This window comes from Chrysemys picta, chromosome 12 (genome assembly GCF_011386835.1).
Source record: "Chrysemys picta bellii isolate R12L10 chromosome 12, ASM1138683v2, whole genome shotgun sequence".
Taxonomy (NCBI): Eukaryota; Metazoa; Chordata; order Testudines; family Emydidae; genus Chrysemys; species Chrysemys picta.
In genome coordinates, this window is record NC_088802.1 from 30,288,958 (window position 1) to 30,313,952 (window position 24,995).

At 52.0% G+C, this 24,995-nt stretch overlaps 1 pseudogene; it reads right to left on the bottom strand.

Moving 5' to 3' along the window:
- Positions 1–7,902: 7,902 nt before the first annotated feature.
- Positions 7,903–14,451, bottom strand: LOC112060670 (E3 ubiquitin-protein ligase TRIM11-like; annotated as a pseudogene).
- Between the last annotated feature and the right edge of the window lie 10,544 nt (positions 14,452–24,995).

The following is a 24,995-nucleotide window of genomic DNA, read 5'->3' on the forward strand; positions in this document are numbered from 1 at the left end:
TCCCTGTGCCAGTCTGTGACCAGAGCGACTCACACACAGAGTCAGCGTCACTGAGAAATGTGTCTCCTGCAGCTCCTGGTCACAGGAGCTTCTCGAGGACCAGGACCCATGACTTCTGCGTCCCTGTTGATACTGGGGACTCTCTGGAACAATGCCCAGTCTCCATAGAAACGCCCCTTCTCCCCCCTCCCAGGGATCTGCATGTCTCCTTTCTGTCCATTGACAGGGTGGCTTCTATGCCTGATGCCCCCTTAATGCTGAGAGTTGCTACTATTTTTGTGTGGGGAGGGATAGCTCAGTGGTTTGAGCATTGGTCTGCTAAACCCAGAGTTCAGTCCTTGAGGGGGCCATTTAGGGATCGGGGGGGGGAAGTTGGGGATTGGACTAGATGACCTCCTGAGGTCCCTTCCAACCCTGATATTCTAAGCTGCCAGTGCCCAGGGGACATGGGGCCCCAGGAGGCAGGGTCTGAGGCAGGGGGCTGTAGTGCAATCTCTTAGTCGGTAGGACCCAGGAGTAGCTGGGATGCAGCTCTGGGGGTGATCCCTGGGGACACTCAGTCCTGGCAGCAGGAAATGAATCGCAATGACTCTGGGGCACTGTGGGGAGCCCACGCACCTTGCAAGATCCCTGAGCCCTGGCAGCTGTTGCTGGGACCCCAGAGCCCTGGCTACAGCCGGGAGAGGTGAATCTTAAGCAGTAACATTCCCAGTGCAGAAACCACAGCCTGGCCAGGACCCCCGTTCCCGGGCCCCAGCCCCTGCTCCCAGGGAAGGCACCACTTGGAGGGAAGGTAAGAGAGACCTGCCCACCATGCCCACCCCCCACAGGGGAGCGGTGCCCCCCAGTCCCACCCAGGCTGCGTGGGGAGGGTTTGGCCCCAGGCTACTCCCAGCAGAGCTGACTGCGATTCCTGCCCTGTGTCCAGGAAAACTGCCGCCAGCTCCCATTGTTTGCAGGGCAGGTGAAGCTACCCCCGCCATGGTGAGGGCTGGGAAAGTGACATCTGAGGGGACAAAAAGGAGGGTGGGAGCCAGAAGGGGGCTGAAGAGGGGCAGGGGGCTCTGAGAGCCAGAGGGCATTGAGGGGTGAACAGGGATGTGTGAGGGGGCAGGAGGGTGGTGAACAGGAATGCAGGGGCCGCTGAAGGGAGGCTGAGGGAATACCCAGGAATTGGGGCAGGGGGAGAATTCTGGGGCTCTGGGGAGCAGAGCTGGAATAGAGGGAAACATTGGGGGGAGGATAAAGAGAAGGAAAGGGGGGATATGGGGGAGGGATAGCTCAGTGGTTTGAGCATTTGCCTGGGGGGGGGGGGATTGTTGGGGATTGGCCCTGCTTTGAGCAGGGGGTTGGACTAGATGATCTCCTGAGGTCCCTTCCAACCCTGATATTTTATGATTCTATGAGGTGACTGTGAGGACGCTGGAGGGAGAATATGAGAGCAAGTGGAGACTGGCTGGGGAGGAGAGAGAGCCAGAGGGTAGGAGAAGGGAGAGGGATGGTGAGAGATACAATGGCAGCTACCCCACCCCATGGTCAAACAAGCATTGTGGTTGGGAGGGCAGGGGACTTCTCCCTAAGGCAGGGGTTCTCAAACTGGGGTCATGACCCCGCAGGAGGTCGCAAGATGGTTACAAGCGTGTTATGAGCTTTCAGCTCCATGGGGCTGACATCCCCGAGCCCACATTTTTCATTTCTAAGGGGGGTCACAGTCAGAGGCTTACTGTGTGAAAAGGGTCACTAATACAAAAAGTTTGAAAACCACTGCCCTAAGGACTCAGAATTTACTCCTGTGGGCCCCCCCCCCAATTTAGTCTGGTTTTGTTTGGGGTTGACAGGATTGAACAGGATTTCTGTGCAGGATTCTGTGTCAAACCAGAGTCACTGCTAGCAACAGCAGGCAGGCAGTCCAACCGGTACACCTCTACCCCGATATAACGCGACCCGATATAACATGAATTCTGATATAACGCGGTAAAGCAGTGCTCCGGGGGGGCGGGGCTGCGCACTCCGGCAGATCAAAGCAAGTTCGATATAACGCGGTTTCACCTATAACGCAGTAAGATTTTTTGGCTCCCGAGGACAGCGTTATATCAGGGTAGGGGTGTATTTATTTTCATTTGGTTCGGATTCCATTCAATATGTTCAGTTTCATTTATAGTTCAAGCCTCCCAAAGAAATAAAAATAAAAGTTCAGTTACTGGTTCAAATTCTATTTCAATCTCAGTGGAGGTAAATTGAAAAAAGAGAGCTGCAACTTAAAATGGAAACTGTTTTGATTTTTGATTATTTATTTATTTATTTATTTATTTATTAACTTTAACTTTACATGAATTTTCCTAGTGTTTTTGTGTTGTCAAATAAACACAATTTTTTAATTAATAATTTGTTTGAACAATCTAAAATAACATCTTTAAAGGTTTGCTTTGCCATATTGGACCTCTGCAGTGAAAGGATACATTTGAGGTCTGGAAATTTTCTTTCAACACTCACTTGTGTTGCTGGAACTGCCCATGCATATTTTCCTCGTTGATAAGCTTGGGCATGACATTTTTCTGATGTTCCCAGTAGTTTGATATATTTTCTTTCATCCGCAAATGAATCAAGAATTGGCCAAATCCCTTTTTGGGCTTTCCTTGGTCCATAAGTTCCAATTTATCTTTCAATTTCAGACATGTCTGACATTGTTTCTATGACCTCATTATTTCTGGCTCAAGGATTTGTGTCTTCATCCATGTTTTGGTTAAATGAAATTTTGCCCAACTCAGTGCATGCCACTTCCCCGCTCCACCACCTCCCCCCCTTTAAGTTCAGTTACGGTTCAGGTTCAGTCAGTGAAACTGTTGATTAGTCCCGTTCTGGGAAAATCACCAGCCCATTGGGTATTTTGTTGTCTTCTCTTAAAAGGTTTGGTTCTGGTTCAAATACAAAATCCCAGTTTGAACTGGGTCTCTAGTTCCAGTGTGAGTCCAGATGGCAAATGAGATCAGCATCGGCCTGGCTGTCCCTTGGGGGCTGCAGGGGCAGCACAGGGAGGCTCGGTCATTAGCTGCCCCAAGCAGAGGGCTCTGGTAATTGCTAAGGCAGAGGAGGCCAGTGTCAGTCTCTTTTTGTGCTCAGGATATTGGAGCCTTAGAGCTAGCTGGGCTTCCTGGGGAAGATGCTGCTGCCTCCATTGTGATCTGGGAGACCGGGCTGAGCAGCTGCTGCTGTCCAGTGGGGTCTGTGCTGGGACAGATCATCACTAATGCCCCCTCTATGCCCAGCCAAAGGGGGACTTTCTCCAGTGGCTTGAACCAGCCCCTGGGGCAGCCATGGCTCTGCCGGCATAAACTTCTCAGAGCCAGAGACTCCAGGTGATGGAAGAGAAAATGCTGGCAGGACCAAACAGGAAAGTGACACTGTGAAAACGGCCCCTCCTCACCCCATCTCTGCTCCCGGGTGTCTGTAAGTCCCAGAGCTGCTGCCCCCGACACATCTAGGCTCACACTCCTGTTAGCAGTGGCAATAGCTATTAGAGAGGAAACACCCACAGGATTGGCAGGACAGTAACCAGTTCTTCCATGCAGAAGGGAGAGTGGAGAGCCTGAAAGGGGCAGCCAGAGCAGTAAGTGGGGAGAGAGGTTCCCAGCTCCCAGCCCTTCCCAGCTCCATTTCCTGCAGCATCCCGGGGCAGATTGACTTTCCTGGGAAGAAGGTGAGGAGCAGAGAGAGGAAAAGCCAGTTCCTGCCCCTGGCTAGTCCCTGTGCTGCTGGGGGAATGTGCTGCCCTGGGGACAGTGTCAGGGGGATCTCCCAAAGTGTCTCCTTTCATAGGCGCCAACTTTTGCTGATGCCGGTGGGTGCTCGACCCGCGTCTGCCCCTGACCCCGCACCGACTCCACCCTGCCCCGCCCCGCCCCCATTCCAACCCCTCCCCCCGTTCTGACCCTATTGGGCTCCTTCCCCAAATCCTCACCCCATCCCCGCCTCTTCCCCTGAGTGAGCTGCGTTCCTGCTCCTCCCACCTGGAGTTTGTTATGCTGTGAAACAGCTGTTTCGTGGCAGCAAGCTCTGAGAGCTGGGGGAGAAGCGGGGATGCGTCACACTCAGGGGAGGAGGTGGAGGCGGAGGTGAGGTGAGGCGGGGGGACGGGTAGGGGAGCTTGGCTGCTTCTGCCCTGGAGCACCCACAGAGTCAGCGCCTATGGCTCCTTTTATTCTGCTCTTTTCTAGGGTATGGCTCAGAGACTCTGTTCCTGGGAGGGTTTAAAAGTGTCTCGCGGGTTTAGTCCCTGTGGGATTGGACAGGTCTGTGTTGTAATAATGTAACTGAGGGTTTTCCTAGCATGGCAGAGTCTAGAGTATCTGTCTGCAAGGAAAGAGTCTGGGGGGAATTGGGTTGTGAAATGGACTAACGCTAATTCAGAAACCTCCCCAATCGCCCTTCTCACCCTGACAGGCTGCAGAATAATGACCATGTTTTGCTCCAGATTGTCCCATTTTACGGGAGACAGGGAAGGGAAAAGGCTGTGGTGGAGCCATCTGAAGTAGGGAATTTTGTGGTGAGCTGCAGGGGGGTTGTGGTAGAGGGGGAGGGGCAGAAAATACACAGTGTGAGGCAGGGAGGGGGACAGGGTGTGATAATCCTGCTGGGACATGCTCAGCCTAGGACCTGATTTATGAACAGGCCATTGGGGTGGGGATGGGATGAACATTCCCCCATTTCTGAAACAAGAAACAGCCCCCTCGTCAGGGCTGGGAAAACAGACCAGAGTGCTGAAGCCTGAACGCTCTAGACAGAGACTACGATGAAATACAAAGGGAAGGTGTGGGGATTCCATAGACTATGATGCGAGGAGATCTGGGGCTCAGTGTGAGAGTTTCTGAAAGCTGTGACTGTGATATGAGGAAATCTGAGGATTAGAATGAGGAGTTTCTCTGAGTTGTGCTCTGATATGAGGAGATCTGGGGATTAGTGTGAGAGGGTCTCAGAGCCGCGACTGTGATGTGAGAGGATTTGAGGATTAGCGTGAGGAGTTTCTCAGAACTGTGACTGTGATATGAGGATATGTGAGTATTAGAGTGAGGTGTGTCATAGAGCTGTGACTCTGATACGAGGAGATGGGGATTAGTGTGAGGAGTTTCTCAGAGCTGTGACTGTGATATGAGGAGATCTCGGGAATACTGTAATGAGATTCTCAGAGTTCTGCTGTGATACGGGGAGATCTGGATATTAGTGTGAGAGATTCTCAGAGCTGTGATTGTGATATGGGGAGATCTGGGGATTAGTGTGAGAGGGTCTCAGAGCTGTGACTGTGATATGAGGAGATCTGGGGATTAGTGTGAGGAATTTCTCAAAACTGTAACTCTGATACGAGGAGATCTGGGGATTAGTGTGAGGAGTTTCCCAGAGCTGTGACTGTGATACGAGGAGATCAAAGGAGTGTGAGGAGTTTCCATGAGCTGTAACTGTGATCTGAGGAGATCTGGGGATTATTGTGGGTACTTTCTCAGAGCTGTGACTGTGATATTCAGAGATCTGGGGATCACTGTGAGGAGTTTCTCAGAACTATGACTGTGATATGAGGAGATCTAGGGATTAGTGTGAGGAGTTTCCCAGAGCTGTGACTATGATACGAGGAGATCTGTGGATTATTGTGTGTAGTTTCTCAGAGCTGTAACTGTGATATGAGGAGATCTCAGGAATAGCGTAATGAGTTCTGCTGTGATATGGGGAGATCTGGGTTTAGTGTGAGAGATTCTCAGAGCTGAGACTATGAAATGAGGAGATATGGAGATCAGTGTGAGAAGTTTCTGAAAGGTAAAAAGAACAGGAGTACTTGTGGCACCTTAGAGACTAACAAATTTATTAGAGCATAAGCTTTCGTGGACTACAGCCCACTTCTTTGTATGCATCCGAAGAAGTGGGCTGTAGTCCACGAAAGCTTATGCTCTAATAAATTTGTTAGTCTCTAAGGTGCCACAAGTACTCCTGTTCTTTTTGCGGATACAGACTAACACGGCTGCTACTCTGAAACCTTTCTGAAAGGTGTGACAGTGATATAGATCTGGGGATTACTGTGGGGAGTTTCTCAGAGCTGTGACTGTGATATGAGATCTGGGGATTAGTGTGAGATGTTCTCTGAGCTGTACCTCTGATATGAGGAGACCTGGGGATGAGTGTGAGAGGTTCTCAGAGCTGTGCTTGTGATATGAGGAGATCTGGAGATCAGTGTGAGAGTTGCTCAGAACTGTGATTGTGATATGAGATCTGGATCTTTGTCTTCCCCTGAATGTTGTCAAAGAAAGAAGTGCATGTGAACCTTAAGGGATTCAGTATGCATAATTTCAAAACTGGATTGGGAAGGTTGAATCACTAGCAGGGCATAGAGGGTCTTCTTGTGGGCAATGGCTGAAAGTCCACGTAGTGGCTACTCAGTAGCCCCTATGGAATGTGCTGGGATCTCAGCCTGGTTCAAAGCAGGATGGAAATTCTTGCCTCCATTTCTGCTGAGCAGATCATCATGTAAGCTGCATTGTCTCCCTCACCCTCCCAGTTTGTGTGAGCCTTGCGAGAAGAATCCCAGTCCCTCCCATTGCTAGGCACCTCCTAGGCCGGTGAGCTCTGCGCTGAACAGTCACAACATGAAAAGCTCTAGATTTTCTTTGAGTCTTCAGTGTTGTTTTACAAACCCCTCCTCGTGGGTTTTAGTAGGGTTACCATATTTCAACAATCAAAAAAGAGGACGGGAGGAGCCCCGCCCTAGCCCCGCCCCCATCCTGTCCTAGCCCCGCCCCATCCTGTCCTAGCCCCGCCCCTGCCCCTTCCACTCCCACCCACTTCCTGCCCCCTCAGAACCCCCAACCCTCCCCCCCACTCCTTGTCCCCTGACTGCCCCCCAGGACTCCACCCCCTCCCTAAGCCTCCCTGCCTCTTGTCCCCTGACTGCCCCCTCCTGAGACCTTCCCCACATCCTAACTGGCCCCCTAGGACCCTACCCCCTACCTGTCCCCTGACTGCCCCAACCCTTATCCACACTCCCACCCCCTGACAGCCCCCCCCAGAACTCCTGACCCATCTAAACCCCTCTGCTCCCTGTCCCCTCCCTCCTGGGACCCCTGCTCCTAACTGCCCTCCAGAACCCCACCCCCTACCTAAGCCTCCCTGTTCCTTATCCCCTAACTGCCCCTTCCTAAGACCCCTCTCCCTAACTGCCCCCCAGGACCCTACCTCCTACCTGTACCCTGACTGCCCAAAACCTTATCCACCCCCCCAGAAAGCCCCCCCCCGAACTCCCGACCCCCCCGCTCCTTGTCCCCTGACTGCCCCCTCCTGGGACCCCTGCTCCTAACTGCCCTCCAGAACCCCACACCCTACCTAAGCCTCCCTGTGCCTTGTCCCCTAACTGCCCCCTCCTGAGACCCCCCCCACCTGTACCCTGACTGCCCAAAACCTTACACCCCCAACCCCCAGACAGCCCCCCCCCGAACTCCTGACCCATTCAACCCTCCCCCCTGCTCCCTGTCTCTTGACTACCCCCCCCCCCCAGAACCTCCCTGCTGCTTCTCTGGCCCCCGGCCCCCTTACTGTGCTGCAGAGCAGCGCGCTCGGCAGCGGGGGCGGGGAGCAGGCTCGGAGCTCCAGACGAACGGCCGGCGATCTGTGAATGCAGGGAGGGAGGGGGAGGGAGAGAGAGGAGGGGAGTGGTGTCAAGTTTCAGGAGAGAGGAGGGGGAAGTGAAGGAAGGGCTCTGGCTCTGACTGTCGGAGCCCCGGCTGCTCTGTAAGCCGCGCGCACGCTCTGTATGGGGGGGGAGGAGGGGAAGTCCGGACATTGACAAATTCCCCCCGGACGCTATTTTTAACTCGAAAAAGCCGGACATGTCCGGGGGAATCCGGACGAATGGTAACCCTAGTTTTAGATTTTTCCATATGTGAGAAGCAACCCTGTATTTTCAGTCAAAATGACTTTATTTGAGACCCCAGTGAAACAAGAAGGCAGAACGGTAAGGTCTGCATGAACGCAGTGTGCGGCATGTCCCCTGGAACAGACTGAACACCAGCATGGCAGAGGGGAGGCCTGACCACTGCAGAACATTTTCATTTGACATGTTTCAGCCAGCTCTAGATACAAGTCACAGCAGGCCAGATTTTACAGGCCTCAGTCACCACAACTGGAGCTGGCTTTTCCAAACAGCTCTTCTCCCATTTAAGCACCTAATGAAGCAACCAGTTAATTCTCAATAAGACCAACTGGGAGGTGGAAACTTCTGGCTAAACTCTTTTGAAAATCTGGCCTCTTATTTAGGTGCCTAATGGGAGCTAAAATAAATCGAGCCCCAATTCTGGGGGCTGGTTTCAGTCTGTTTGTGAAGCAGAGTATTTTAGACTCCAGAATCAGAGACCAGGCCCCAGATCCTCAAAGGTATTTAGGCACCTAACTCCCACTGCAATCAATGGTAGGTAGGCACTTATGTACCTTTGAGGACTTGGGCCTGAAAGGCTACGAGATGCCCATGTTACAATGGGTTCAACAATTACTGGGGAAAGTGAGAGTTGGTTTCTTCCCCAGAGCAAGACAGGCCTTTTGATGAGGTGCCTGAGCCCTGGGGATTCCCCTACAGCTATGCAAGCAGCTTCCCCCTCACTCTCTGGAAGTCTGCATGGTCCCACTGAACACCAGAGACAGACAGGAGAGGCCTGCTGCAATATCGGTATAATAGCCCCATCTTGGCCAGCACACTGGGCATTGAACCAGGACTCTCTAAATTCAGAAACCTGAGTCACTGCAGCGTGAGCTAAGCAGCCAGCCTCTACAGCCAGCCACTGTAACAGAGTCACATCCTCTGCAGCTCAGACCAAGAGGGGGGCATGTGACATGTACTGATCAGTGGGTTACACTGGCATGGACTTTCCTGGCCTGTCTGCAGTTTCGATGTCTCTGCAGGAACATGGGAATCATTCAAGATCAGAGAGGGCAGAGATTAGAGAAGCTCATTTCATAGGTGCTGATGGGGTTTTCTGATATCCTCCCCCAAACTCTGGACATCTCAGGGACACAGTCTGAGCTGGGAGTTTACACCAAAAAGAAAGAAGAAAGGGCGAATTCTTTGCCCAGTGAAAGAGGTTGGTGGGAACGCGAAGATCAGGGCCTTGGTATCAGCATCATAAAATGTCACCTGCCCCCCTTCATAGTCCAGATAGACCCCGATCTTTCTGGGGCTCCGACTCAGAGACAAGTTGGTAATAGGGGAGGTGAAAGCTTGGTAATAGGGCCCCAACTGCTCTATAGCCCAGACCCCCGCTTTGGGCTTCAAGGTGACCTTTCCCATTCTCTTCACAGACTCTCTGGCGACCCCTAGACGCACGTTCCCCCCCTCCTTCAACTCCACCTCCCAATAATGTCTGCCCGAGGTGAATGCTTCACGGCCCAGGACAGGGAGAAACGATAAATCTTCTACTCTGAAATTGTTGTATGGATTCTGCCATCTCATGCCTTTCTGATCCTCAGACACGATGAGCCAGGGATTTCCTGTGTCTGGATCCAGCATCACATTTTCTGGAGAGAGAATGAGAGAGAAAATCAGAGTATCAGAAGCAGAGCTCAGCCCTGGGGAAGGGGTTGATCGTGCCAGTGACAGAATCTGCCCCAGCTGGAGAGTGACTCAGGGAATCTCCTTCCTCTAGGATTTACTCAGCTCTGAATAGAGGCAGCTCTGAGATCTCATCAAAGTGCAGGGGAGAGTCACTCCCCTGGCAAGGATGGGTCAGTGACAGCAAAAGGATTGGCCACGCCACGCCTGAGACTCCGAATCTTTTCCTCCTGCACCCATCGCTTCCTGCCTGACAGCGCACAGTGCACCCTGACCCTTTGTAGCGTTCGCCCCCACGCAAAGTGTTGGGAGTCCCTGGAATAGTGATATGGGGCTCGATGCTCAAAAGGAATTAGGCACTTAAGTCTCAATTTTGGTTCCACTGCACTGCCCCAAATTCCCTGTCAAATGCTGTAGACACCTAAAGTCACGCAGCACCTACTTTTTTCAGAGTAAAAGATCCCTAGCTGCCTAGTTTCTGCTGCTCCTGTGAGAGACCCTGTTCAACTCCTTTCTCCCCGTCGAATAGAAAAGTGGACTTGAACCGGGGTTCCCAGCTCCCAGGCGAGTGCACAGCCACTGGGCTAAAAGTTATAAAGCAGCTGCTGCTGACACCACCACCAGCCAGATTTGGAATGGTGTCAGCTCCAGAAGGTAGCCTCTGCGCACACCTATTGGATCAGGCCCTGCATGTGAGTTAGGCAGCGGCATGCCTCTTTTACCTCTCTCTGGGAATAGCTCTGGGGCTGAGGGAGGAGACGGGCAGCTGGAGGCCCACAGCGGGACAGCAGTGTGCACACCTAGAGATGGAAACATGGTGACTAGGGAACTTTTACTCTGAAAAACGTAGGCGAGTGACTTTAGGCGCCTGCTCGGCTTCTTGCTAAAAGAGCATATGGCGCCTAACTCCAAGGAGATTCCCGGTCTGAGAATCACAAGCAGAGATGGGGCCTCCCTGCAGCCTGGACTTCGCTTATCTCTGTGAGGGGGTGGGGCTTAGGACACCCCCCCTCTCATCAGCCTCCCCCAGGGGCTAGACTACCCACCTGGCTTTGGAGCATGGCATTCTTAGGCACCCATCTCTCTCCATTCACTCGGTGCCCAAGCCAGGCTTTGGGAATTGCAGGGCTTTTTTCCCCAAGCACCTAAAAGTTTGCCATTGTGATGCTGAACTGAGTCTTGGACCCTCTCAAGCATCTTTCCCCACGTCTGGCTCGGCAAAGGGGAATGAAGGACCACAGATGCAGGGCCCCATCATGCTAGAGCCCATCAGAGAAGTCAAGCACCCCTGTTCAGGAGAGAACTTAAGCAGGTGCTTAAATGAAGCAGGCCATTTCCTGAATAAGGCTGGACTGAAGCATGGGTTTCAGTGTTTTCCTGACTCAATCCTGAGTCAGTGCTTGGAGCTCCAGGGCCTGTCAGCCCAACAGGTGACCACAGATATGCTGATGCCTAAACTGCCTGAGCTGATGGGGTTTTCTGATATCCTCTGCCACTCTGTAGCACTGCCCAAGGTGGAGAAGTTTTGAAAAGTGTCATCAAAGGGAAAAAGGAAAGAAAAACTGAGAAATGAACAAACCAGTCACAGTCACAACCTTGGACATCATTTGTTTTATGGCACTAGGTTACGAAAAAGAAAAAAGAAATAAAAGGAGAGAAGATATGGGTGGGGGTAAAACAGATATTCAAAATTCCAGTGTTTTTAACTGAAAATCAGTTGTGTGGAAAATATTTAAGAGTAAAAAAATATTTTGTGTCACACCCTGCAAAATGGAAACATCCTCTTGGGGGAGCAAGCAGCAGCCACTTACCCGCTCAAGGTGCTTCTGACGTCCTAGAAGAGGGAGAGAGAAAAAAGGGAGTTCGGTCCCACGTGCCCCACACTGGGGACCCCTCTTGTGCTAGAGGGGACCCCCTTGGCATCACTAGTTGAGCTGCACATGCCATTCAGCTTTTGAAAGTCCCAGTGAGCATCTAGCTGCACATTCAGATGGGTACAAATTTGGCCCCTGCTGTCCAAACCCCTTCCAGAGTCGACAAGAAGGAGGCAGAGTGAGAAGGAGCCATGTACTCGCTCCAGGCACTTGTGATGTCCTAGAAAGGAGAGAGAGAGAAAAGAGAGCTCAGTCCCACATGCTAGTCACTGGGAACCCCTCCTGCTCAGAGGGAACTCACTTGGCCATCACTAGCTATCTGCAGTTCCCCGTAGCTAGCAGCTTCTGAAAGTCCCACTAAGCACCATCTGCACAGCTATAGGCTAAATATTGTAATAGCCTGGGTTAAACCTCACTGGAGCTGGTAAATGCAATTGCCACCCGTCCTTTGAGATAACTGCATGGGAAATGCAAGATCTTAGGAACGTGGAACCTTGAAAAGATGATTATATGGAGCTGTGCAATGAGATTACTCATAAGCTTTTGTACCTGTAAATGTTCTCTGTATCTTTGTGAGCCAGGGGTTGTATTCTGCATCTATAGGGGAGGGTAACCGAGCTCCTCCCAAGAACTAAAATCAATGGGGGCTAATTCCTTTCCATCCTGGGATGGGTTAACCACTTCAGAGATGTCCCACCTCCGGGGTGCATTGCACAGACTGGTTCAGACCAGGTTCAAGAGGCCCCGGAGACAAAAAAAAAGTTTGTGGTATAAAGGGGCAGCCTGAACTGGCTGAGAATGTCCCTAATTTTGATCCAAAAACTGACATGACATTGCAGCCAAGAGGGAAAACCCCTGCTAGAAGGGCTGGACGTTGCCAAGGTGTCCCCATGACAAATGCATGAGTGTAGGCTCGTTTTTTTATGATAGGTTTCCTCAGTCTGAAAATAAATATACTGCACTGGGTGCAAGCCGGCTGCTCACGGGTGACCCTGTCATTGTCCCCTGAGAAGGTGCGAAGCGCAGTGCTGGACTAAGGCCAGACCTGCTGGGGTAGGTGCAATGAATTACAAGGGGACTGCAAGCCTAAACCCCTGGTCTGGAGAGAGAGGAACATGGGTTCCTGCCCAGAGAGAGGTGATGGCTGGAGGCCTGAGACCTAAAGGGCTGCCCTAGAGGAGGCCACGGGAGGGACGGAGGTGCCGTTAACCCTGGAACTGTGACAAGTCGTAGGAAGTCACTGAACTCCTTTATGGAAGCAGGAAGCTGAAATGAGAGGGGCCTCCAACCACAGAGGAGCACGTGTCCCCACCAGAATAAAGAAAAATGTGAGGCCACTCAGGAATTGGAACGATACAGGTGGAAGGGATTCACTGGGGATATTTTGGGTAGAGGGGTGCGTGTGTGTGTGTGAGTGAGAAGCAACAGACACAACGCACAAAGAGACAGAGAAGGAAGCTCCAGACACAGCCTGAACAAGCACTGGGGACATGGCCCCGAGGAGCCGAGGAGCTCCAGCTTTCGGGGCTGAGTGCTGGCTAAGAGAGGCTTGGAGTTGTGGGTGAGGAAACTGTCTCCTGTTGCTGGATTCTCTCCCCCCCTCCCCCGCCCCCATCCCCGGGGAAGCAGGACTTTGTACATATTTTGTAAATAAACAGGATTGCATCAAAGGAATACCTGACTCTATCTCCAGTTTCTGTTTCCAGCAGGAACAACATTACGAGACCCTGAGTTTTTGGCCAGCCACTAGGGCCAAAAGGGGTAACAATACCTTTGTAAATCTGGCCCTAGTGTCCAAGCTCCTTCCAGAACCGTGGCGAATAAGGGGGAGTGAGAAGGAGCCTCGTACATGCTCAAGGTGCTTCTGACGTCCTAGAGGGGCGAGAGAGAACAGGGAGCTCAGTCCCAAACGCTGCACACTGAGGACCCCTCCTGCTCTGGGGCAGACTCACTTTGACACCCCCAGTCTGAGTTCCAGCCCAAGTCCCCTGCAGCCAGCAACTTTACACATAGTTGGCAGCTTCGTTTCATTTTAATATCTTAGTTCCTTGGATTCCTGTTCTCTGTGTGACGTTTGACCTTGTGGTGAACTTTTCTCCAAAAATGCTTCAAGAGGCCCTCCCCCACCCGTCAGTGGTGTGTGCATATCTCTCAGGGGTGTGAATGAGAGCTACCCACAGGCAGCGGGCTGGAATACGGAGTCCAAGGTATGTTTCATTTCTAGGATTTTACTACCAGGGAGAATCTGGGTGACAACAAGGAACACAGGAACCAGGAGTTACTTCAATTCAGCGTGCTGCAGAATGGAGGATGGGATCAGAGAATGCAGCAGTTTAAGGCTATTAGCTTCCAGAAATACCCATTTTGTGGGATAAGAAATCTTGCAATTAAAAATCGCACATGTGGAAGAAGGCTGGCCACCCTGGAAGAGACTGGGCCACAAACACCTGTCCACTTTTATGCAGGACAACTGTGAATCTGTTACTCTTCATTCAGAAAATAAAACAGCTTACTTGACTATGATAATCCTGGATGCCAATACCAATTTAAAAGACTCTCCTTCCCTGTGCAGGGAGCTGGGGTGTCCCTGATCCACAGTCTCACCTGCAGGAATTCACTCGCTGGCTGCTGGCACTTCCCTTCCAGTTCACTGATCAGGTGGTCAAGACGGGATATTTCTTCTGTGATTCTGGCAATATAGTTGTTCTGCCTCTTTAAAATGTCCTTGTTTATCTCATCCAGCTGGGTAAGCAGGAATCGCTGTTTTTCCTCCACTAACTGGCGCACTTGCTGAAATTCGGACACAGTCTTCTGCCTCTGGGTTTCTGTCTGTTTCTGCCATAAGCAAATGTGAAAGAAGAAAAGGGCAGTTGAGGAGCAGGAAGAGTCATGAAATTCTACAAAGCCCTTTGTGTGCAGTGAGCAGCATTTCATTCAATCCCTGACAACTCAACACTTGGCATAGAAAGAGGAGAATTTTCTGTAGTCTCCCAGCTGGCCAAACTGGTCATAAAGGTTAGAGCTATTTTTTTTTTTTAAGTTTTCATACTTAACCCTCTGTCTCCTTTATCACTGGCCTCCTGAAAACCACATCCTTCCAATAAAAGGAAAATTGACAAGAGGGAGGAGGAGTGACTCAGAATTGGATTGAAAGAGAAAGGCAATGACCCAAAAACATTTGCCAGGAGTCAGTGATTAGAACTGGTCAGGAATTTTTCATCTAATCATTTTGTTTTTTGTTGTTGAAAAATGTAGAGTTATCAAACCCAAAACTGTTTGTGACACAGGTCAGGTGTGACAGATTTTCCAACTCAGACAAATTCCAAATTGTCAATACTTTGTTTTGACTTTTTAGATTGAAGAAATCTGGTTTAAAATGACTTTTCATTTTAAATTTAAGCTAATTTAGATGAGGTTTTTAAAAAAAATGGGGAAAAAGGTCAAAATTGAAATGAAATGTTTCAAAATTTCTGAGTCAAAACACATTTGATTGACCCAAAATGGGAAAAAATATTTTTTGGTTCATGAATATTTTTGAGATTTTACTTTTCATCACATGGGGATGAAATATTCAGGAGATAGGAAAACCATTTCCCAGCCAGTTCTATGAGTGATGCTCCACACGCATCCTACAGAAAAATGTGCACAGCCAAGCAGACATGAAGGGCCACAATGTCTTAACACCCATTCTTGTGCTTTCAAGTCTCCGGATATATCCGGGGACCATCGGACTCAGAATTGCATCCAGGCAGGTCAATGAAAGCAGAGGTGCTGGTTGACTGTCTAATCACCCGATGCAAGAACAAGAGACTTGTGGAGATTCAAATGTGAGTGCTCTACACAGAGAGCTCAAGATTGTGGCATGACATACCCTGCAGCTAGGCGGGTGTGAGGAGGAAGAGTCTGACAACACAGAGTACCTAGGTAATACCAGAGACAAACCCAAGTTGTTGGAACAGATGGCGAAATCTCATCCCCACACCAGCTGAGACCATTTCACAGGCACAGTTGTAGTCAGTAGATGCATGCAATTTGGGGTGCAGAAATGTACAGGCTGGATAGAAAATGTACGTTGGAGATAACCCTTACCATCACTATAGTATTGAAATGAGAAGATGCCTCATGCTTGCCTGGATATAGCCCCTATGGAGGTGAGACTAGAGTTTCATTTCCTATCCCTCTCCACAGCTAAAACCCTCATCTACACTCTCATCATCTCATGTCTTGATTACTGCAGCATCTTTCTCTCTGTCCTTGATCACTGCAATCTTTTCCTGCTTGTATCCATTCAGAATGCTGCTGCAAAAGTCATTTTCCTAGCCCGTTGCTTTGACCATGTCACCCCTCTCTTTGCATCCCTACACCAGGTCACCCTTTTTCTGTTGCATCAAACATGAGCTGCTTGTCTGTACTTTCAAAGCCCTTCACAACCCATCCCCATCCTATGTATAATCTTTCGCTGCACTTTCTTCCATGCTGCTCCTCATGCTTGGAAGAAGCTCCCATAAACATCCACAAAACTCTCTCATTATCTTCCATAAAAACCCTCCTTAAAACTCTCCTGCTCCATGATGGCTACAAAACCACTTGGCGAGGGTTAGGCTGCTGATGTGCTGAGACCATTGCCAATCATGCTGAACAATATTGTCCCACTAGTCCCTTATGTTCCCCCATCTGTCTGTAGCCAGCTGTTGTCTCTGGTTTTACACTTAGGGTATGTCTACACTACGAAATTAGGTCGAATTAATAGAAGCCGGTTTTATAGAAATCGGTTGTATACAGCCGATTGTGTGTGTCCCCACATAAAATGCTCTAAGTGCTCTAGTCGGCGGACCGCGTCCACAGTACCGAGGCTAGTGTCGACTTCCGGAGCATTGCACTATGGGTAGCTATCCCACAGTTCCCGCAGTCTCCGCCGCCCATTGGAATTCTGGGTTGAGATCCCAATGCCCGAATGATGCAAAACAGTGTCGGGGGAGGTTCTGGGTACATGTCGTCAGGCCCCTCCCCCTCCGTCAGAGCAACGGCAGACAATAGATTCGCACCTTTCTACCTGGGTTACCTGTGCAGACAACATACCACGGCAAGCATGGAGCCCGCTCAGCTCAGCTCACCGTCACCATATGTCATCTGGGTGCCGGCAGACGTGGGACTGCATTGCTACACAGTAGCAGCAGCTAACTGCCTTTTGGCGGTAGACGGTGCAGCATGACTAGTAGCCTTCATTGGCAATCTGGGTGCTGGCAGCTGTGGGGCTGGCAGCCGTAGGGCTGCATTGCACCAGCCCTTTGCCTTTTGGCAGTAGATGGTGTATTATGACTGGTAACCATCCTATTACAAGTTGGATTATTGCACATTAGCAGAGTCTTCCCTGAACAGCAGATCGTGCAATAGGCCTGAAGGCCATTGTCATCATACAGGAAAAATGTGGCTATAGTACACTAACTGCCAAGTGCCCAGAAGATGCCAAGGGCTATCAGTCATGCTGCACCGTTGTCTTAAGATGTAAAAAATAGATTTGTTCTGTATTCATTTGCTTCCCCCTCCCTCCGTCAAATCAACGGCCTGCTAAACCCAGGGTTTTCAGTTTAATCTTTGGGGGGACCATTCTGTGTGACAGTTGTTTGTGTTTCTCCCTGATGCACAGCCACCTTTCTTGATTTTAATTCCCTGTACCTGTACGTCATGTCGTCACTCGGCCCACCCTCCCTCCTTCCCCTGGTCCCTCAGATACTAGTTTCGCGCCTTTTTTCAGACCAGGTGCCATAGCTAGCACTGGGATCATGGAGCCCGCTCAGATCACCGCGGCAATTATGAGCACTATGAACACCACGCGCATTGTCCTGGAGTATATGCAAAGCCAGGACATGCCAAGGCGAAACCCAGACCAGCCGAGGAGGCGATTGCAGCGCAGCGAAGAGAGTGATGAGGAAATTGACATGGACATAGACCTCTCACAAGGCACAGGCCCCAGCAATGTGGAAATCATGGTGTTACTGGGGCAGGTTCATGCCGTGGAACGCCGATTCTGGGCACGGGAAACAAGCACAGACTGGTGGGACCACATCGTGCTGCAGGTGTGGGACGATTCCCAGTGGCTGCGAAACTTTCGCATGCATAAGGGCACTTTCATGGAACTTTGTGACTTGCTTTCCCCTGCCCTGAAGCGCCAGAATACCAGGATGAGAGCAGCCCTCACAGTTGAGAAGCGAGTGGCGATAGCCCTGTGGAAGCTTGCAACGCCAGACAGTCAGTCGGGAATCAATTTGGAGTGGGCAAATCTACTGTGCGGGCTGCTGTGATCCAAGTTGCCAGGGCAATGAAAGACCTGGTGATATCAAGGGTAGTGACTCTGGGCAACGTGCAGGCAATAGTGGATGGTTTTGCTGAAATGGGATTCCCAAACTGTGGTGGGGCCATAGACGGAACCCATATCCCTATCTTGGCACCGGAGCACCAAGCCACCGAGTACATAAACCACAAGGGGTACTTTTCAATGCTGCTGCAAGCCCTGGTGGATCACAAGGGACGTTTCACCAACATCAACGTGGGATGGCCAGGAAAGGTACATGATGCTCGTGTCTTCAGGCACTCTGCTCTGTTTCGAAAGCTGGAGGAAGGGACTTTCTTCCCGGACCAGAAAGTAACCGTTGGGGATGTTGAAATGCCTATCGTGATCCTTGGGGACCCAGCCTACCCCTTAATGCCATGGCTCATGAAGCCGTACACAGGCAGCCTGGACAGGAGTCAGGACCTGTTTAACTACAGGCTAAGCAAGTGCCGAATGGTGGTGGAATGTGCATTTGGACGTTTAAAAGCGCGCTGGCTCAGCTTACTGACTCGCTCAGACCTCAGCGAAAAGAATATCCCCATAGTTATTGCTGCTTGCTGTGCGCTCCACAATATCTGTAAGAGTAAGGGGGAGACATTTATGGCGGGGTGGGAGGTTGAGGCAACTCGCCTGGCCGCTGATTACGCGCAGCCAGACACCAGGGCGGTTAGAGGAGCACAGCAGGGCGTGGTGCGCATCAGAGAAGCTTTGAAAACGAGTTTTGTGACTGGCCAGGCTATGGTGTGAAGCTTCTGTTTGTTTCTCCTTGATGAACGCTCCGCCCCCCCCACACCCGGTTCACTCTACTTCCCTGTAAACCAACCACCCCACCTTCCCCTCCCCACTTCGAGCACCGCTTGCAGAGGCAATAAAGTCATTGCTATTTCACATTCATGCATTCTTTATTAATTCCTCACACAAGTAGGGGGATAATTGCCAAGGTAGCCTGGGATGGGTGGGGGAGGAGGGATGGAAAAGGACACACTGCATTTTAGAACTTTAACTCTTATTGAAGGCCAGCCTTCTGATGCTTGGGCAATCATCTGGGGTGGAGTGACTGGGTGGCCGGAGGCCCCCCCACCATTTTCTTGGGCGTCTGGGTGAGGAGGCTATGGAACTTGGGGAGGAGGGCTGTTGATTACACAGGGGCTGTAGCGGCGGTCTCTGCTCCTGCTGCCTTTCCTGCAGCTCAACCATACACTGGAGCATATCAGTTTGATGCTCCAGCAGACGGAGCATTGACTCTTGCCTTCGGTCTGCAAGCTGACGCCACCTATCGTCTTCAGCCCGCCACTTGCTCTTTTCATCCCGCGATTCAGCCCGCCACCTCTCCTCTCGTTCATATTGTGCTTTTCTCATGTCTGACATTGACTGCCTCTACGCATTCTGCTGTGCTCTATCAGCGTGGGAGGACATCTGGAGCTCCGTGAACATATCGTCCCGCGTCCTCCGTTTTCTCTTTCTAATGTTCACTCTCCTCTGTGAAAGAGAAACATTTGCAGCTGGTGGAGGAGAAGGGAGAGGTGGTTAAAAAAGACACATTTTAGAGAACAATGGGTACACTTTTTCGTTACAAGGTGGCATTTTTCCTCTTATAGTGAGGGCCTGCCGGTTTGGTATGAGAGATCACTCACGTAGTGCCAGGCAACAGATTTTGGCCTGCAGGCAGCCATGGTAAGCCACAGTCTTTTGGCTTTTTTAACCTTCTTAACATGTGGGAATGGTTTCAAACAGCAGTGCCCTCATTTCCCATATCAAGGATGAATTGGGTTGGCCATTTAAAATGGGTTTTCAATGTAAAAGGAGGGGCTGCGGTTTCCGGGTTAACATGCAGCACAAACCCAAGTAAACCACCCCCACACACACACCCAATTCTCTGGGATGATCACTTCACCCCTCCCCTCACCGCGTGGCTAACAGCGGGGAACATTTCTGTTCAGAAGAGCAGGAACGGGCACCTCTGAATGTCCCCTTAATAAAATCACCCCATTTCAACCAGGTGACCGTGAATGATATCACACTCCTGAGGATAACAAAGAGAGATAAGAAATGGATGTTGTCTGCATGCCAGCAAACACCGGGTCCATACGCTGCCATGCTTTGTTATGCAATGATTCCAGACTACGTGCTACTGGCCTGGCGTGGTAAAGTGTCCTACCATGGCGGACGGGATAAGGCAGCCCTCCCCAGAAACCTTTTGCAAAGGCTTTGGGAGTACATGAAGGAGAGCTTTCTGGAGATGTCCCTGGAGGATTTCCGCTCCATCCCCATACACGTTAACAGACTTTTCCAGTAGCTGTACTGGCCGCGATTGCCAGGGCAAATTAATCATTAATCATTAAACACGCTTGCTTTTAAACCATGTGTAATATTTACAAAGGTACTCTCACCAGAGGTCTCCTGTGTGCCCTGAGGGTCTTGGGTGAGTTCGGGGGTTACTGGTTCCAGGTCCAGGGTCACAAACATATCCTGGCTGTTGGGGAAACCGGTTTCTCCGCTTCCTTGCTACTGTGAGCTACCTACAGTACCTCCATCCTCATCTTCCTCGTTCCCCGAACCGTCTTCCCTGTGTGTTTCTCCAGTGAGAGAGTCATAGCACACGGTTGGGGTAGTGGTGGCTGCACCCCCTAGGATCGCATGCAGCTCCGCGTAGAAGCGGCAAGTTTGCGGCTCTGCCCCGGACCTTCCATTTGCTTCTCTGGCTTTGTGGTAAGCTTGCCGTAGCTCCTTAATTTTCACGCGGCACTGCTGTGTGTCCCTGTTATGGCCTCGGTCCTTCATGGCCTTGGAGATCTTTTCTAATACTTTGCCATTTCTTTTACTGCTACGGAGTTCAGCTAGCACTGCTTCATCTCCCCATATGGCGAGCAGATCCCGTACCTCCCGTTCGGTCCATGCTGGAGCTCTTTTGCGATCCTGGGACTCCATCACGGTTACCTGTCCTGATGAGCTCTGCGTGGTCACCTGTGCTCTCCACGCTGAGCAAACAGGAAATGAAATTCAAACATTTGCGGGTCTTTTCCTGTCTACCTGGTCAGTGCATCTGAGTTGAGAGTGCTGTCCAGAGCGGTGACAATGAAGCACTGTGGGATAGCTCCCGGAGGCCAATAACGTCGAATTCCGTCCACACTACCCCAATTCCGACCCGCAAATGCCGGTTTTATCGCTAATCCCCTCGTCGGAGGTGGTGTAAAGAAACCGGTTTAAAGGACCCTTTAAGTCGAAAGAAAGGGCTTCGTCGTGTGGACGTGTCCAGGCTTAATTCGATTTAACGCTGCTAAAGTCGACCTAAACCCGTAGTGTAGACCAGGCCTCAGGTTGTTTTAAAAACAGTGGAAAGAAAATAACTTTAAACATTTTATTGACAGTAAATAAATGTGAGGTTTCAAATGATTGTACACTAACTGGTTGCACTCTGAATTAACAATTTAATGACCCAGGTGGCATGGGAAGCGGGTGAACAGGCTACTGGGGGAGGTTAGCTCCCGGCCCCACCCCTTCTGCCCGAGGCCTCGCCCCGCTCCCTCCCCCTCCCCTGCCCAGAGCACCTCCACTACAGCTGCAATGCCCCCAACCCCAGCCCCGGAGTGCCGGGCGGTGCAGCCGTGGCCCCAGTGCACCCAACCCCAGCCCCAGGCCTTGCAAACACCAGCCCCAGCCGCCCCCAGTTCCAGCCACGGAAGAGCAGAAACTGGAAGCAGGCAGGCGGGAGCCTGGGGGCAGAGCGTGGGCGGGGCCACGCTGGGCTGTTTGGGGAGGCTCAGCCTCCCCTGGCCTATTATACCCAGTCCCAGTGGGATATTTTACCAGCCATCTCAGGGACACAGTGAGAGCCGTCATTCCGGACCCATCCAGAATCAGTGGTGGATTCTCGCCTCAATGAAAGAGGCCAGCGGGAAAGTGCAGCTGGGGGCCTGGTTATCAGTATCGAAAAATGTCACTTGTCCATCTTCATAGTCCAGATTAATCTCAATCTTCCTGAATCATATTCAGGATCTGGAGGGGGAGGGGCTGACAGCACTGAATGGCCTCCACTCAGCTCCAAAGTCCTTTAGGATCTCTCTGGCAACATCCATGTTTAAGTCTCTGTTACCCTGCCCCTCCCAGAAATGTCTCCTTGAGGTGTTTCCTTCACAGTCCAGCACACAGGATTGTCAGGCACAAAACTCTCAGGATTGTCAGGCACAAATTTTGCAACGTTTCCATCCATGTTACACTTTTCTGATTCGCATACAGGTTGAATTCACAACTCGCTGTGCTTGGATCCAGAGTCACATTTGCTGGGGAGGGAGAAGCAAAGCATATGGGGCAGAGCTCAGCCCTGGGGGAGGCTGGGACCATTTCTCATACCAGAGCCGGCTCTAGGTTTTTTGCCGCTCCAAGCAAAAAAATTTTTGGCTGCCCCCCACCCCAGCCCTGAGCCCCCTGCCCGCACCCCCTGCCGCCCCAGCACTGGGCTCTCTCTTTCCCCCCCCACACACCCTCGCAGCCCCAGCACTGGGCTCCTCCCCAAACGTGGGATCCGCTACCAGCACACGGCAGCCGAGCCCTGGCCCAGCCGCGACTCTGTCGCCATGCGGGTGGAGCTGCTGGGTGGCCCGGAGCGGGAGTACTTCCAGGTGGCGGTGCGGCTGTGGGGCGGCACGGAGAACACGGCCCCCTTCCTGGGCTTCACGGCACTGCTGGTGGCCAAGGTGGATCAGTTCGTGCTCACCGCCCTCACCCCTACATGCTGGTGGCCGAAGACCTGGAGAGCTCCCCGGACCTGCTGCTCTTCAGCCTCACCGCGCCCTGGCCCAGCCCCAGCGGGTGGGAAGGCGAAGCTCTCTGGCTGTGAGGCTACCTGCTCAGCACTGACGAGCCCATCCGGCCGCTCACCTCCTCACACAGTCCAGGAGCCCCTCTCGCCGCTGCCGCAGCCCGGGCTCGGCTCCAGGGGACCCCGCTTCCCTCCGTCCCGGCTCCTCACACACTCTGGGAGCCCCTCTCGCTGCCGCCGCAGCCTGGGCTCGGCTCCAGGGGACCCCACTTACCTCCCTCCCCGGCTCCTCACACACTCTGGGAGCCCCTCTCACCACCGCTGCCGCAGCCCAGGCTCGGCTCCAGAGGACCCCGCTTCCCTCCCTCCCTGGCTCCTCACACACTCTGGGAGCCCCTCTCGCCGCAGCCGCCGCAGCCCAGCCTCGGCTCCAGGGGACCCCACTTCCCTCCCTCCCCGGCTCCTCACACACTCTGGGAGCCCCTCTCGCCGCTGCCGCAGCCTAGGCTCAGCTCCAGGGGACCCTGCTTCCCTCCCTCCCCGGCTCCGCACACACTCTGGGAGCCCCTCTTGCCGCCACCGCAGCTCGTGCACTGACAGGGCGAGTGGCTGGGCCAGGGCCGGCTCCCGGCAATGCTGCTCCAAGCAAAAAAATAAAAATAAAAAAGGGGGGCAGAGTGCCGCCCCTTAGAAAGTGCCACCCCAAGCACATGCTTGGAGGGCTGGTGCTTAGAGCTGGCCCTGGCTCCAGCCATAGGAATTACGATACTTTCGGGCAGATATCAAGGGACATGATGGAAAAGGGCCATGACCAGGATGCACTGCAGTGCAGGGTTAAAGTGAAGGAACTGCAGAATGCCTACCACAAAGCGCGAGAGGCAAACCGCCGCTCCGGTGCTGCCCCCATGACCTGCCGTTTCTACAAAGAGCTGGACACGACACTTGAGGGCAACCCCACCTCCACTCCGAACATGGACACATGGACAAGACCACCATGGACACTTCAGAGCCCAGTTCAACAAGGCAGGAGGAGGAAAGCGGGAGCGAGGGTGCTGAGGAGAGGGGGACAGCCCGGCATCCCTAGATGCATGCAGCCAGGAGCTGTTTTCAAGCCAGGAGGAAGGTAACCAGTTGCAGCGGACAGTGCTTGGGGAAGAATAAACAGCAGAGGAGGTGCCCGGTAAGTGGCTTTTATCTTGGGAAGGAAGTTGTTCGGTGTGGGCTCTTGGGGTGAGGAGGGTTAGGGCTGCCTGCATGCCTAGATGCGGAATAGGGCATTGATGTGCTCTCTCACATCACGGTAATTGGCATCAGTGATCTCTTCAAAGGTTTCATGCCAGAAGTGGGCAATCCGCTTGAGCAGGTTCCTTGGCAGAGCTACTGTGCTCCTTGTCCCAGTAAGGCTAACATGTCTGCACCACAGTGCCGTGACAGGCAGGGGGACCATTGCTGCACACAGGCATGCTGTATATGGGCCAGGGCGGAAGACGCATTGTAGTAGAAAACCCTCCCTTGCTTCCCAGGTCACCCTCAGCAGTAAGCTATCTTCCAGGACAAACTCATCCTGTGGAAAATGTGGGGACAGTGTTCAGTATAGGGGCCCCCTGCAGCTGTTGGCTCTCCCCAAGGCACAGAACCCCAGAGGGCAGTATGGCTGTGAAACAATCATAGAATATCAGGGTTGGAAGGGACCTCAGGCGGTCATCTAGTTCAACCCCCTGCTCAAAGCAGGACCAATCCCCAGACATTTTTGTCCCAGATCCCTAAGTGGCCCCCTCAAGGACTGAACTCGCAACCCTGGGTTTACCAGGCCAATGCTCAAGCCACTGAGCTATACCTCCCCCAGGACCCCTTCCTCGCTGTGCTTACTCACCATTTTGGGGCTCCTGTGGGTTATGTGCACTCGCTTTGGGATGGGCAATATCTGATATTGTGTTCACTGTACTTGTCTTTAAGTATGGCTGACTCATTGCTCTGTCTGGTGTGAACAATGCTGCCTCTGTTAAGTGTTCCATTTTGGCTTTACAGATGCAATCTTGAGATCCCAGCCGTCCTTGTTATCAACAGCTGAAAGACTCCAAAGAATCAGGAAGCATCCGCAAAGAAGCAAAGAGGACATGCTGCATGAAGTCATGCAGCAATCCCTTAATGAAAATCAAAAAGTGCAGGAGTGGCAGGAGTTGAGTGAAAGATGGGTCTGCCAGCAGAATGTGGATCCCCGGCACCAAAGTATGGAGCGGCTGCTAAGCATCATGGAGCGCCAAGCAGACTCGATACAGGCGCTCGTAGCAATGCAGGTGGAGCATATCCGCGCCCGCCCCCCCCCCCCCCTGCAGCCCTTGTCCCAAAACTCTTTGCCTTGTGCCCCCATGTCACCGCCAACCCACTTTCCCCAACATCCGAGTTTGTGAAGGCTAGATCTATAACAGGGTTTAAAAGAGAACTAGATAAATTCAT